Here is a 10,098-nt window from a genome sequence, read left to right on the forward strand (position 1 = left end):
GGGGACCAGGTTTGCTGGTCAGAAAGAGCCTGGTGGAACCACTGAGACTATGGCCCTTAGCTACCCTTCAGGTCTGGAATTGAACCCACACCTGTGGTTTCCAGCCAAACAAAATGCAGGCATACGAGGTGAACATTTACCTCAAGTAGGTACACTCCTTGGAGAGAACAATCATGGGAGAAAGATGGGCTGCTTATGCACAGGGAGACAGCTCAGGAGGCAGGAGTGTATGGAGTGATGGACACTGGGAAGAGGTAATTATGGGGAGGAAGTGGGAGGAGAGCTGTTGCATTGTGGTAAACTGCGGTCAATGACATGAGACAAAGTATATGTGAACTGCTGTATGGAAAGTGAATTTGCTCTGTAAATCCTCACCCAAATTACAATAAAAAAAAAAATTAAGGATAAAAAAAAAAAGAAAGAAAGAAAGTATACAGAGGTGGATTAGGCACCAACTATGAAAAAACCTGAATGAAAACAGTGAGTACAGAGACAGTTGGAGCAGTGAACTGTCAGATACTCTGATGGGACTAACAGCCTGAATATTTCCAAGTGGTGTTGGGACCTGAGAATTGACCTAAAGATCAGCCCTGGTCACCAAGGGCAGTAGGGATGACTGCACTGGTGGCCCATGACTAGGAAGGTAAACAGCAAGGAAGGAGACAACCTGAACTGTGGATTCTTGGCTGTCTGGAGGGCACAGCCATTTTGAATCTTAACAAGTGCCAGCCATTTTGGATATTTAAAGTGGCCGAGCATGCAGTCATTTTGAATCTTTACAAGTGGTGGCCATTTTGGATTTTAAAGTGACAGCATTCTCATTCAGATTCCAGGGATCTAAGAATAGGCTCTGTTTGCCAAAGACAGCAGGGACATACAGGAGGCTGACAACAGGAAAGAAGACAATTTGTGAGTGTGTAAGTGTTGCCAACTAGCAAACAGAGGAGCACAGCACAGTACCCTGGTTGCATAGATAATGTACAAACAAAACAAAGAAAATGAAAATTGTGGCCAAGTCACTCCAACATAAAATCACCAATTAAATATAAACACAAAAACATCACAATGCCTCGGAGACAACAGCATCACAGTCCACACAAAGAAGCAAGATAAAGCAGGAGAAACAAGGGACCAGCATACATACCCAAAACACATCCCTGAGGCAGACACAGCACTGGAACTCCCTGATAAGGAATTCGAAAGAATTATATTTAGGTACCTTCAATGAATTGAGAGGCAGATCAAGGAAAACACTGACAAAATTGAGGAAAACACAGAGAAGACCCTAGGACAATTTCAAAACACAATATAAGAACAAAATGACAAAATAAATGAAAAATTAGAAATGACATAAAATCTACAGACAGAAATCTGGAAGATTAACACTAAATTTTCAGAAATAGATAACACATTGAATGGGCAAAGGAGCAGAATTAAATCAATGGAAGATGGAATTAGTGAGATTGAAGACAAATACCTCAATACATCTTTGGAGAGGGATCAATCAGAAAAAAGATCAAAACAAAATGAAGAAAGCCTAGGTTCATGCAGGATACAATCAAAAGGAATAACCTACATGTAATCAGAAATTCCAGAAAAGGAAGAGACAAATTAAACCACAGAGAAAACTGTTGGAAGAGAATTTTCCTGATATGATGAAAGATGAGAACATATCCATTCAAGAAGTCCAACAAATCCCAAACAGGATAGACCCCAAAAGAAAATCACCAAGACATATCATCATCAAACTCACCACAACCAAAGACAAAGAAAGAATCCTGACAGCAGCACAGGAAAAACAAAAAGTTACCTACAAGGGGCAGCCAATAAGACTAAGTGATTTCTTGGCAAAAAAAACCATGCATGCAAGAAGACAATGGGATGATATATATAAAACCCTGAAAGAGAAAATTTTCCAACCAAGAATTATATACCCAGCAAAATTGTCCCCAAAATATGATGGTGAAATTAAGACATTTTCAGATAAACAGAAATTAATGGAATTTGTTAAAGCCACACCAACCTTACAAAAGATGCTAATGGGAGTCCTTTGGACAGAGAACCAACAACAGCAAACAACAACTGACCATTAACACACATGATGATATAATCCAGAAACCAACCCAATAATAGAAGTACCCAAAGTAAATAAGCCTACAAGATTGTAGACAGGGAACCAGAAACATCAACTGACAAATAAAGACAAGTACAAACCAAAGAGAGGGAAAAAATTGTATAGTTACAGAACTTCTAAATGGTAGGGAAGTCAAGACAACTACAAGATAGAATGAATGGACTGTTGTAAACTTGGGAAGAAAATTACAAATCATAGGGTAACCTCAAAGAAGAATGATAAACCTTCACATCAAAATAAAAAAGAGGACCAGTACAAATATTTAGCAAATACTAAAACAATTGCAATGAAGGAAGTGATAACATAATTCACAAACAAAATGAGCTCTGCACAGAAAATTAGATGCTCATGACATTGGCCCTCAGAGAGATGCAAATCAAAACAACGAGATACCATCTCACCTCAGCATTGATGTCGAGGTCCAACGAGACGGAAAATAACAAATGCTAGTGGGGATGTGGAGAGATTGGGACTCTTATACACTGCTAGTAGGACTGTGAAATGATACAACTACTGTGGAAAGCAGTATGGCAACTCCTTAGAAAGCTGGAATTGGAGATACCATTTGACCCAGCAGTCTCATTGCTAGGTATATATCCTCAAGAGGGGCTAGCCAGGACAGGAACAGATATATGTACACCCATGTTCATTGCAGCACTATTTACAATAGCAAAAAGATGGAAACAACCTAAGTGCCCATCAGTGGAAGAGTGCATGACCAAACTATGGTACATGCACAAAATGGAATGCTGTGCAGCACTAAAGAATAACGAAGAGTCTGCAAAACATCGCATCACATGGATGAACTTGGAGGATATTATGCTGAGTGAAATAAGTCGATCACAGAAAGACAAATATAGTATTAGTTTGCTGTTGTGGAGGGTCAAGGAAAGGTTTATATATGGAGGGAAACTTTCTTTGTTGGTTGCCAGGGGTGGGAGGGGTGGGAAGAGGACCTAGCAAAAAAAAAAAAAAAAAAATGTGTATTTCACTGTACATAAATTATATTTCAATAAAATGCATTTTTAAAAAAATAATGGGAAAACTGCAAACGGAGAAACAAGTTATGGGGAGAACCAAAAGAAAGGGATGAGAGAGAAAATAAATAAATTAATTAAAAGGAAGAAAGAGAAAAAGAATAATTTAAAACCAAACAACAACAAAAGTGTGGGGTATGGGGCATGGCATCCAGGCTCTGTCAGGGCACAGATCAAGATGGAATTACTGCTGGTCAAGAAGGAGGGTGGATGTGGGGATTGCCATACCTCTGTTGACCAACAGCATGTGGGGTATAAGAGTAACAAGGGGAATATTGCACCTTTCTAGTCATCAGCCTCCAGTGTGAGTGCCCATATTGTCCTTGGCAAGTGGAGCCTCTTCTTAGGTCACTGTTCAGGTAAGGACAGAACTTGCATATATTCAAAATGGCCATGCTGCTTGCAAATATTCAAAATGACTGTGCCCTTACAACAGCCACTGGTAGTCCACAGGTCTTTTTGTCCCCTTCTTCACTGTTTTCCTTTCTGGTTGTCAGGCACCAATGCAGTCCTTGGTGAGCAGAGAAAATTCTTAGATTGCTAACAGGACACTGCTTGGAAATATTCAAAATGGCTGCACCCTCAGGACAGCCAGCAGTTCACAACTCCACTTGTCTCCTTATTAACAGTTTTCATCTAGGTTCTTCTACTAGTTGTTATTTAATCCACTCCTTTATACTTCCCTTCAAAGCTCAGGGTTCCAGATCATCTTCAATTAGTTTCTCATTGCTTTGTTGCAGAGGGTCTGTGAAGCTTGTCTGCCATCTTGTTATAACTTCTCCTTTGCTCATTTTTTAAATGTACTTGCTAGCTTCCTGTTTTTGAATTTGAAGTGCTCTTTATATATTCTGGATCTTGGTTGAATGCAGGGAATACCAGGAGGATATTTACATGTGTTTTGTTGACTATGCATGTTACTCATGTGGACCATAACAAATGATATGTAATATTATGAAGAATAGAAATTTCACATTTAATTTGTACTCACATAGGATCTGTACATGGATCATGAAGCAGTCATTTGACAAATATAATATTAGTTCATTATTGTAAAATGTAAAGGAAAGGTTTATATATGGAAGGAAAGTTTCTTTGTTGGTTACCAGGGGTGGGAGGGGAGGGGAGGGAACACTGCACCAAAAAAATGCATTGAACCATGTCACTTTAGTGTATTTCACTGCACATACATTATATTTCAATTATATATATATATATATATATAAAGCAGTCATTTGAATGTTGTTGTTGTTAGGTGCTATTGGGTTTGCTCTGACTCATAGAGACCCTATGTACAACAGAAAAAAACGCTGCCCAGCCCTGCACCTGCCTTACAATCCGTGCTATACCTGAGCCCATCCTTGCAGCCACTGTGTCAATCCATCTTATTGAGGATCTTCCCCTTCTTCATTGACCCTCCACTTTACCAAACATGATATCCTTCTCCAGGGAATGGTTCCTTCTGACAACATGAACAAAGTATGTGGGACGAAGTCTGGTCATTCTCGCTTCCAAAGAACATTCTGGCTGCATTTCTTCCAGGACAGATTTTTTTCATTCTTCTGGCAGTCCCTGGTACTTTCAGCATTCTTCACCAATACCACAATTCAAAAGCATCAACTCTTCTTTGGTCTTCCTTATTCATTGTCCAGTTTCACTTGTATCTGAGGCGATTGAAAATACCATGGCTTGGGTTACACACATCTTAGTTTTCAAAGAGACATCTTTGCTCTTCAGCACTTTAAAAAGGTCTTTGGTAGCAGAATTTCCCAGTGCAATACACTGATTTCTTGACTGCTGCTTCCTTTGGTGTTGATCATGGAAACAAGTAATATGAAATCTTTGACAGCTTCAATCTTTTCTCCATTCAGCATGATGCTGTTCATTGGTCCAGTTGTGAGGATTTCCATTTTCTTTATGTTGAGATATAATCCATATCACAGGTTGCTAATGACTCTTCCTCCAATACTGGTGCCACATTCTTCTTCATATAGTCCAGTTTCTCAGATTATTTGCTCAGCATACAGATTGAATAAGTATGATGAAAGAATACAACCCTGACACACTCCCTTCCTGATTTTAAACCATGCAGTATCCCATTGTTCTATTAGAACAAAGATATATTGACTGGTTTTTAATCAGACAAGGTGTGCAGCAGGATTGTCAAGAAACTGGATTAATGACAAACAATGTAGCATCAGGAATGGAGGAAGATTCAGTAACAACCTGAGATATGCAGATGACACAACCTTGCTTCCTGAAAGTGAAGGTGACTTGTAGCACTTACTGATGGAACTGAAAGACTACAGCCTTCAATATGAATTACATCTGTTGTTGTTGTTAGGTGCCATTGAGTTGTCTCTGACTCGTAGTGACCGTATGCACAGCAGAATGAAACATTGCCCAGTCCCACACCAGCTCCGTGATCCCTGCTGTAGTTGCACCCATTGCCACAGCCACTGTGTCAATCCATCTCTTTGAGGGCCTTCCTCTCCTTCTTTGACGCTCTACCTTACCAAACATGACATTCTTCTCCAGAGAATGGTCCCTTCTGACAACATGACCAAAATATGTGAGACGAACTCTGGCCATTCTTCCTTCCAAGGAGCATTCAGGCTGCACTTCCTCCAGGACAGATTTGTTAGTTCTTTTAGCAGTCCATGATACTTTCAGCATTCTTCTCCAGCACCACATCTCAAAAGCATGAATTTTTCTTCAGTCTTCTTAATTCATTGTCCAGATCTCACATGCATATGAGGTGATTGAAAATATTATGGCTTTGGTAGCAGAATTTCCCAGTGCAATACACTGATGTACTTTGATACACTTTGGTGGTTGGTGCAACTCGAGAATTAAACTTTTTCTTCAGTTCTTTCAGCTTGAGAAATGCCAAGCATGTTCTTCCCTTTTGGTTCTCTAACTCCAGGTCTTTGCACATTTCATTATACTAATTGGCTTTGTCTGCTCGAGCTGCTCTTTGAACTCTTCTGTTCAGCTCTGTTATCTTGTCATTTCTTTCATTTGCTTTAGCTACTCTCCATTCAAAGATGAGTTTCAGAGTCTCTTCTGACATCTATTTTGGTCTTTTCTTCTTTTCTCATCTTTTAAACGACCTCTTGCTTTCTTCATGGATAAAGTTCTTGATGTCATCCCACAATTCTGGTTTTCAGTCATTGGTGTTCAATGCATCAAATCTGTTCTTTAGATAGTCTTTAAATTCAGGAAGGATATATTCAAGGTCATATTTTGGCTCTTGTGGACTTGTTTTAATTGTCTTCAACTTCAAGTTGAACTAGCATATGAGCAATTGATGGTCTGTTCCACAATCAGCTCCTGGTCTTGTTTTGGCTGAAGATATTGAGCTTTTCCATTGCTTCTTTCCACAGATGTAGTCAATCTGATTCCTGTGTACTCCAACTGGCGAAGTCCATGTGTATAGCCACTATTTGTGTTGTTGAAAAAAGGTATTTGCAATGAATAAGTCATTGGTCTTGAAAAAATCTATCATGTGATCTCCAGCATTATTTCTTTTACCAAAGCCAAATTTTCCAACTATCAGTGATTCTCCTTTGTTTCCAACTTCTGCATTCCAGTCACCAGTGATCAATAACACACCTTGATTGCATGTTCAGTCAATTTCAGACTGCAGAAGTTGATAAAAGTCTTCAATTTCCTCATCTTTGGCTTTGGTGGTTGGTGCATATATTTGAATAATAGTCGTATTAACTGGTCTTCCTTGTAGGCATATGGATATTATACTATCACTAATAGCATTGCACTTCAGGAAGATCATGAAACATCCTTTGTGATGATGAATGCCATGCCATTCCTCTTCAAATTGTCATTCCTGGCATAGTAGATCATTTGTTGTTGTTGTTATGTGCCGTCGAGTCGGCCCCGACTCATAGCGACCTCTCCTTGGGTTTCCGAGGCAAGTATCACTACGGAAGTAGGATTGCCCAGCCTTCCTTCCAAGGAGTGGCTGGTGGGTTTGAACCGCCAGCCGTCTGGTTAGCAGGCAAGTGTCTTAGCCACTATGCTACCAGAGCTCCTGGTATATATGATAGTAGATCATATGATTATTTAATTCAAACTGGCCAAAACTGGTCCATTTCAGTTCACTAATGCCTAGAATATCAATCTTTATGCATTCCATTTCATTTTTGACAACTTCCAATTTTCCTAGATTCATACTTTGTACATTCAATTTTCCTATTATTAATGGATGTTTGCCACTGTTTCTCCTCAGTTTGAGTCATGCACGTCAGCAAATGGAGGTCTTGAAAGCTTTACTTTATCCATACTGGTAAGGTTCGTTCTACTTTGATGATGCTGCTCCCTCCTAATTGTATTTTGAAAGCCTTCTGACCTAAGGGGTTTGTTCTCCTGCACTGTACCAGATCATGTTTCTGGGCTAATCATAAAGTTGCCCAGTAATGTATCAGACAGTGTTTCTCTAGTATTCATAAGGTTTTCCCTGGCCAATTATTTGATAAGTGGATGGCCTCTTCCTTCTTTTCAGTCTGTCTCAGCCTGTAAGCTGCATTGAAACCTGAGCACCATGTGCAACTCTGCTGGCACTTGAAGCACCGGTGGCACAGCCTCAAACCTCACAGCAACACGCAAGCCACAATAGTATGACAAACTGACAGACAAGTTTGTCTCCCTTAGAGACATAAATAAAGCACATACTCAAACTGGACCAATAAACAACATCATGATAAATGGCAAAGAAGTTGAAGTTGTCAAGGATTTCATTCTACTTGGATCAACAATCAATGCCATTGGAAGTAGCAGTCAAGAAATAAAGTGACATATTTCACTGGGCTAATCTATGGCATAATATTTCTTTAAAGTATTAAAAAGCAAAGATGTCACTTTGATAACTACAGTGTGTCTGACCCAAGCCACTGGTCTTTGGCATAGCACCTAAGGCATTTGACCGCTAACTAGAAGGCTGGTGGTTCAAACACACCACCCACTCCTCAGAAGGAAGACTGAGCAATTTACTTCCATAGAAATACCACCTGGGAAACCCAAAGAGGGGTCATTATGAGTTGAATCAACTTGATGGCAGTGAGTTTTTTTTTGTTTTATTTTTTAAATGTATATATATGCATATAAAAGCTGGATAATGAAAAAGGAAAATCATAGGAGAATTGATACATTTAAATTGTGATCTTGGTGAAGGATACTGACTGTATCATAAACTGCCAGACAGTCTTTGAGGAAGTATAGCCAGACAGCTCCTTAGAAGCAAGGATGCTGAGACTTAGTGTTGCTTACTTTGGACATGTCATCAAGAAAGATCAGTTGCTAGAAAAGGTCAGGGATCATGAAAGAAACCCTCCATGAGACAGAGTGGCACAGTGGCTGCAACAATGGGCTCAAACATACGAAATATTGTGTTGGAAATCTAATAGGGATTGCCCTGAAGTCTGCAGATCATGTTGGGTAAATTACCCTCTTAACAATATTATTTCTTCTAATCCATGAAGACAGAATATCTTTCCATTTACTTAAGTCTTCTATAATTTTTTCAACAATGTTTTATAATCTTCAGTGTGCAAATCTATTAAATTTATTCCTAAGTATTTTATTATTATTGTTGCTATTGTAAATGGAATTGTCTTAATCTCCTTTTCAGAATGTTCACTGCTGATGTAAAGAAATAAAACTGATTTTTTTCTGTTGATATCTATCTTGAAACTTTGCTGGATTAATTTACTGGTTCTAGCAAGTTTTTTTTTTTGTGTGTGTGTATGTAAGTGTGGATTCTCTAGGGTTTTCTGTATATAATATTATACCATCTGTGAAGAGAGATAGTACTGCTTCCTTTCCAATTTGTATGCCTTCTATTTCTTTTTCATGCATCATTGCTCTGGCTTGAACTTCAATGCAATGTTGAATAAAAGTGGCAAAATTGGGGACCTTTGTCCTTTTACTGATTTTTGGAGAAAAGTGTTTAGTTATTTCACCATTGAGTATAAAATTACCTGTGGGTTTTTCACAAGTAACTTCTATTACTTTGGGGAAGTTTCTTTCTATTCCTAGTTGAATGTTTTTTTATCATGTAAAGGTCTTGGATTTTGTCAAATAATTTTTCTGCATCAATTGAGATGCCCGTGTGTGGGTATTCTCTTCATTCTATTAAGTATCACATCTACTGATTTTTGTACGTTGAATCACCCTTGCATTCCTGGGATAAAGTCCATTTGGCCAAGGTGTATAATTCTTTTAACATTTAATGTTCCACTATTTTGTTCAGGATATTTGCATTTTTATTTATAAGAAATATAGGTAAGCAATTTTTTTTTTTTTTTTTTCTTGTTGGGGCTTTCTCTGGTCTCGGTATCAGGGTAATGCTAGCCTCAGAAGGTGAGTCAGGAAGTGTTCCCTCCTCTTCCACTTTTTTTTTTTTTTCCTTAAAGACTTGAGAAGGATTGGTGTTCATACTGCTTTAAATGTTTGGGGAAATTCACCAATGAAGACATATAGTCCCATGTTATTCTGATTCCATCTCTTTACTAATTATAAGTCTGTTCGGATTTTTATTTCTTCTTGAGTCAGTTTTGGTAGTTCATGTGCTTCTAGGACTTTGTCCATTTCATCTATGTTATCTAATTTGTTGGCATATAATTATTCATAGTATTCTTTTATAATGTTTTATTTACATATATCTGTAAGGTCCAGTAGTAATTTCCACACTCATTTCCAATTTTAGAAATTTGAGTCTTTTTTCCCTTAGTCTACATAAAGGTTTTTCAATTTAGTTGATCATTTTAAAGAACCAGCTTTTGGTTTGGTTAATTCTTTTTATTGTTTTCCTATTATATTTCATTTTTTCCAACTACCGGTGATTCTTCTTTGTTTCCAACTTTTGCATTCCAGTCACCAGTGATAATTAACACATCCTGATTGCATGTTTGG

Source organism: Orycteropus afer, unplaced genomic scaffold, assembly GCF_000298275.1.
Source record: "Orycteropus afer afer isolate SDZICR_OR568_19922 unplaced genomic scaffold, OryAfe1.0 scaffold00073, whole genome shotgun sequence".
NCBI classification, from domain to species: Eukaryota; Metazoa; Chordata; class Mammalia; order Tubulidentata; family Orycteropodidae; genus Orycteropus; species Orycteropus afer.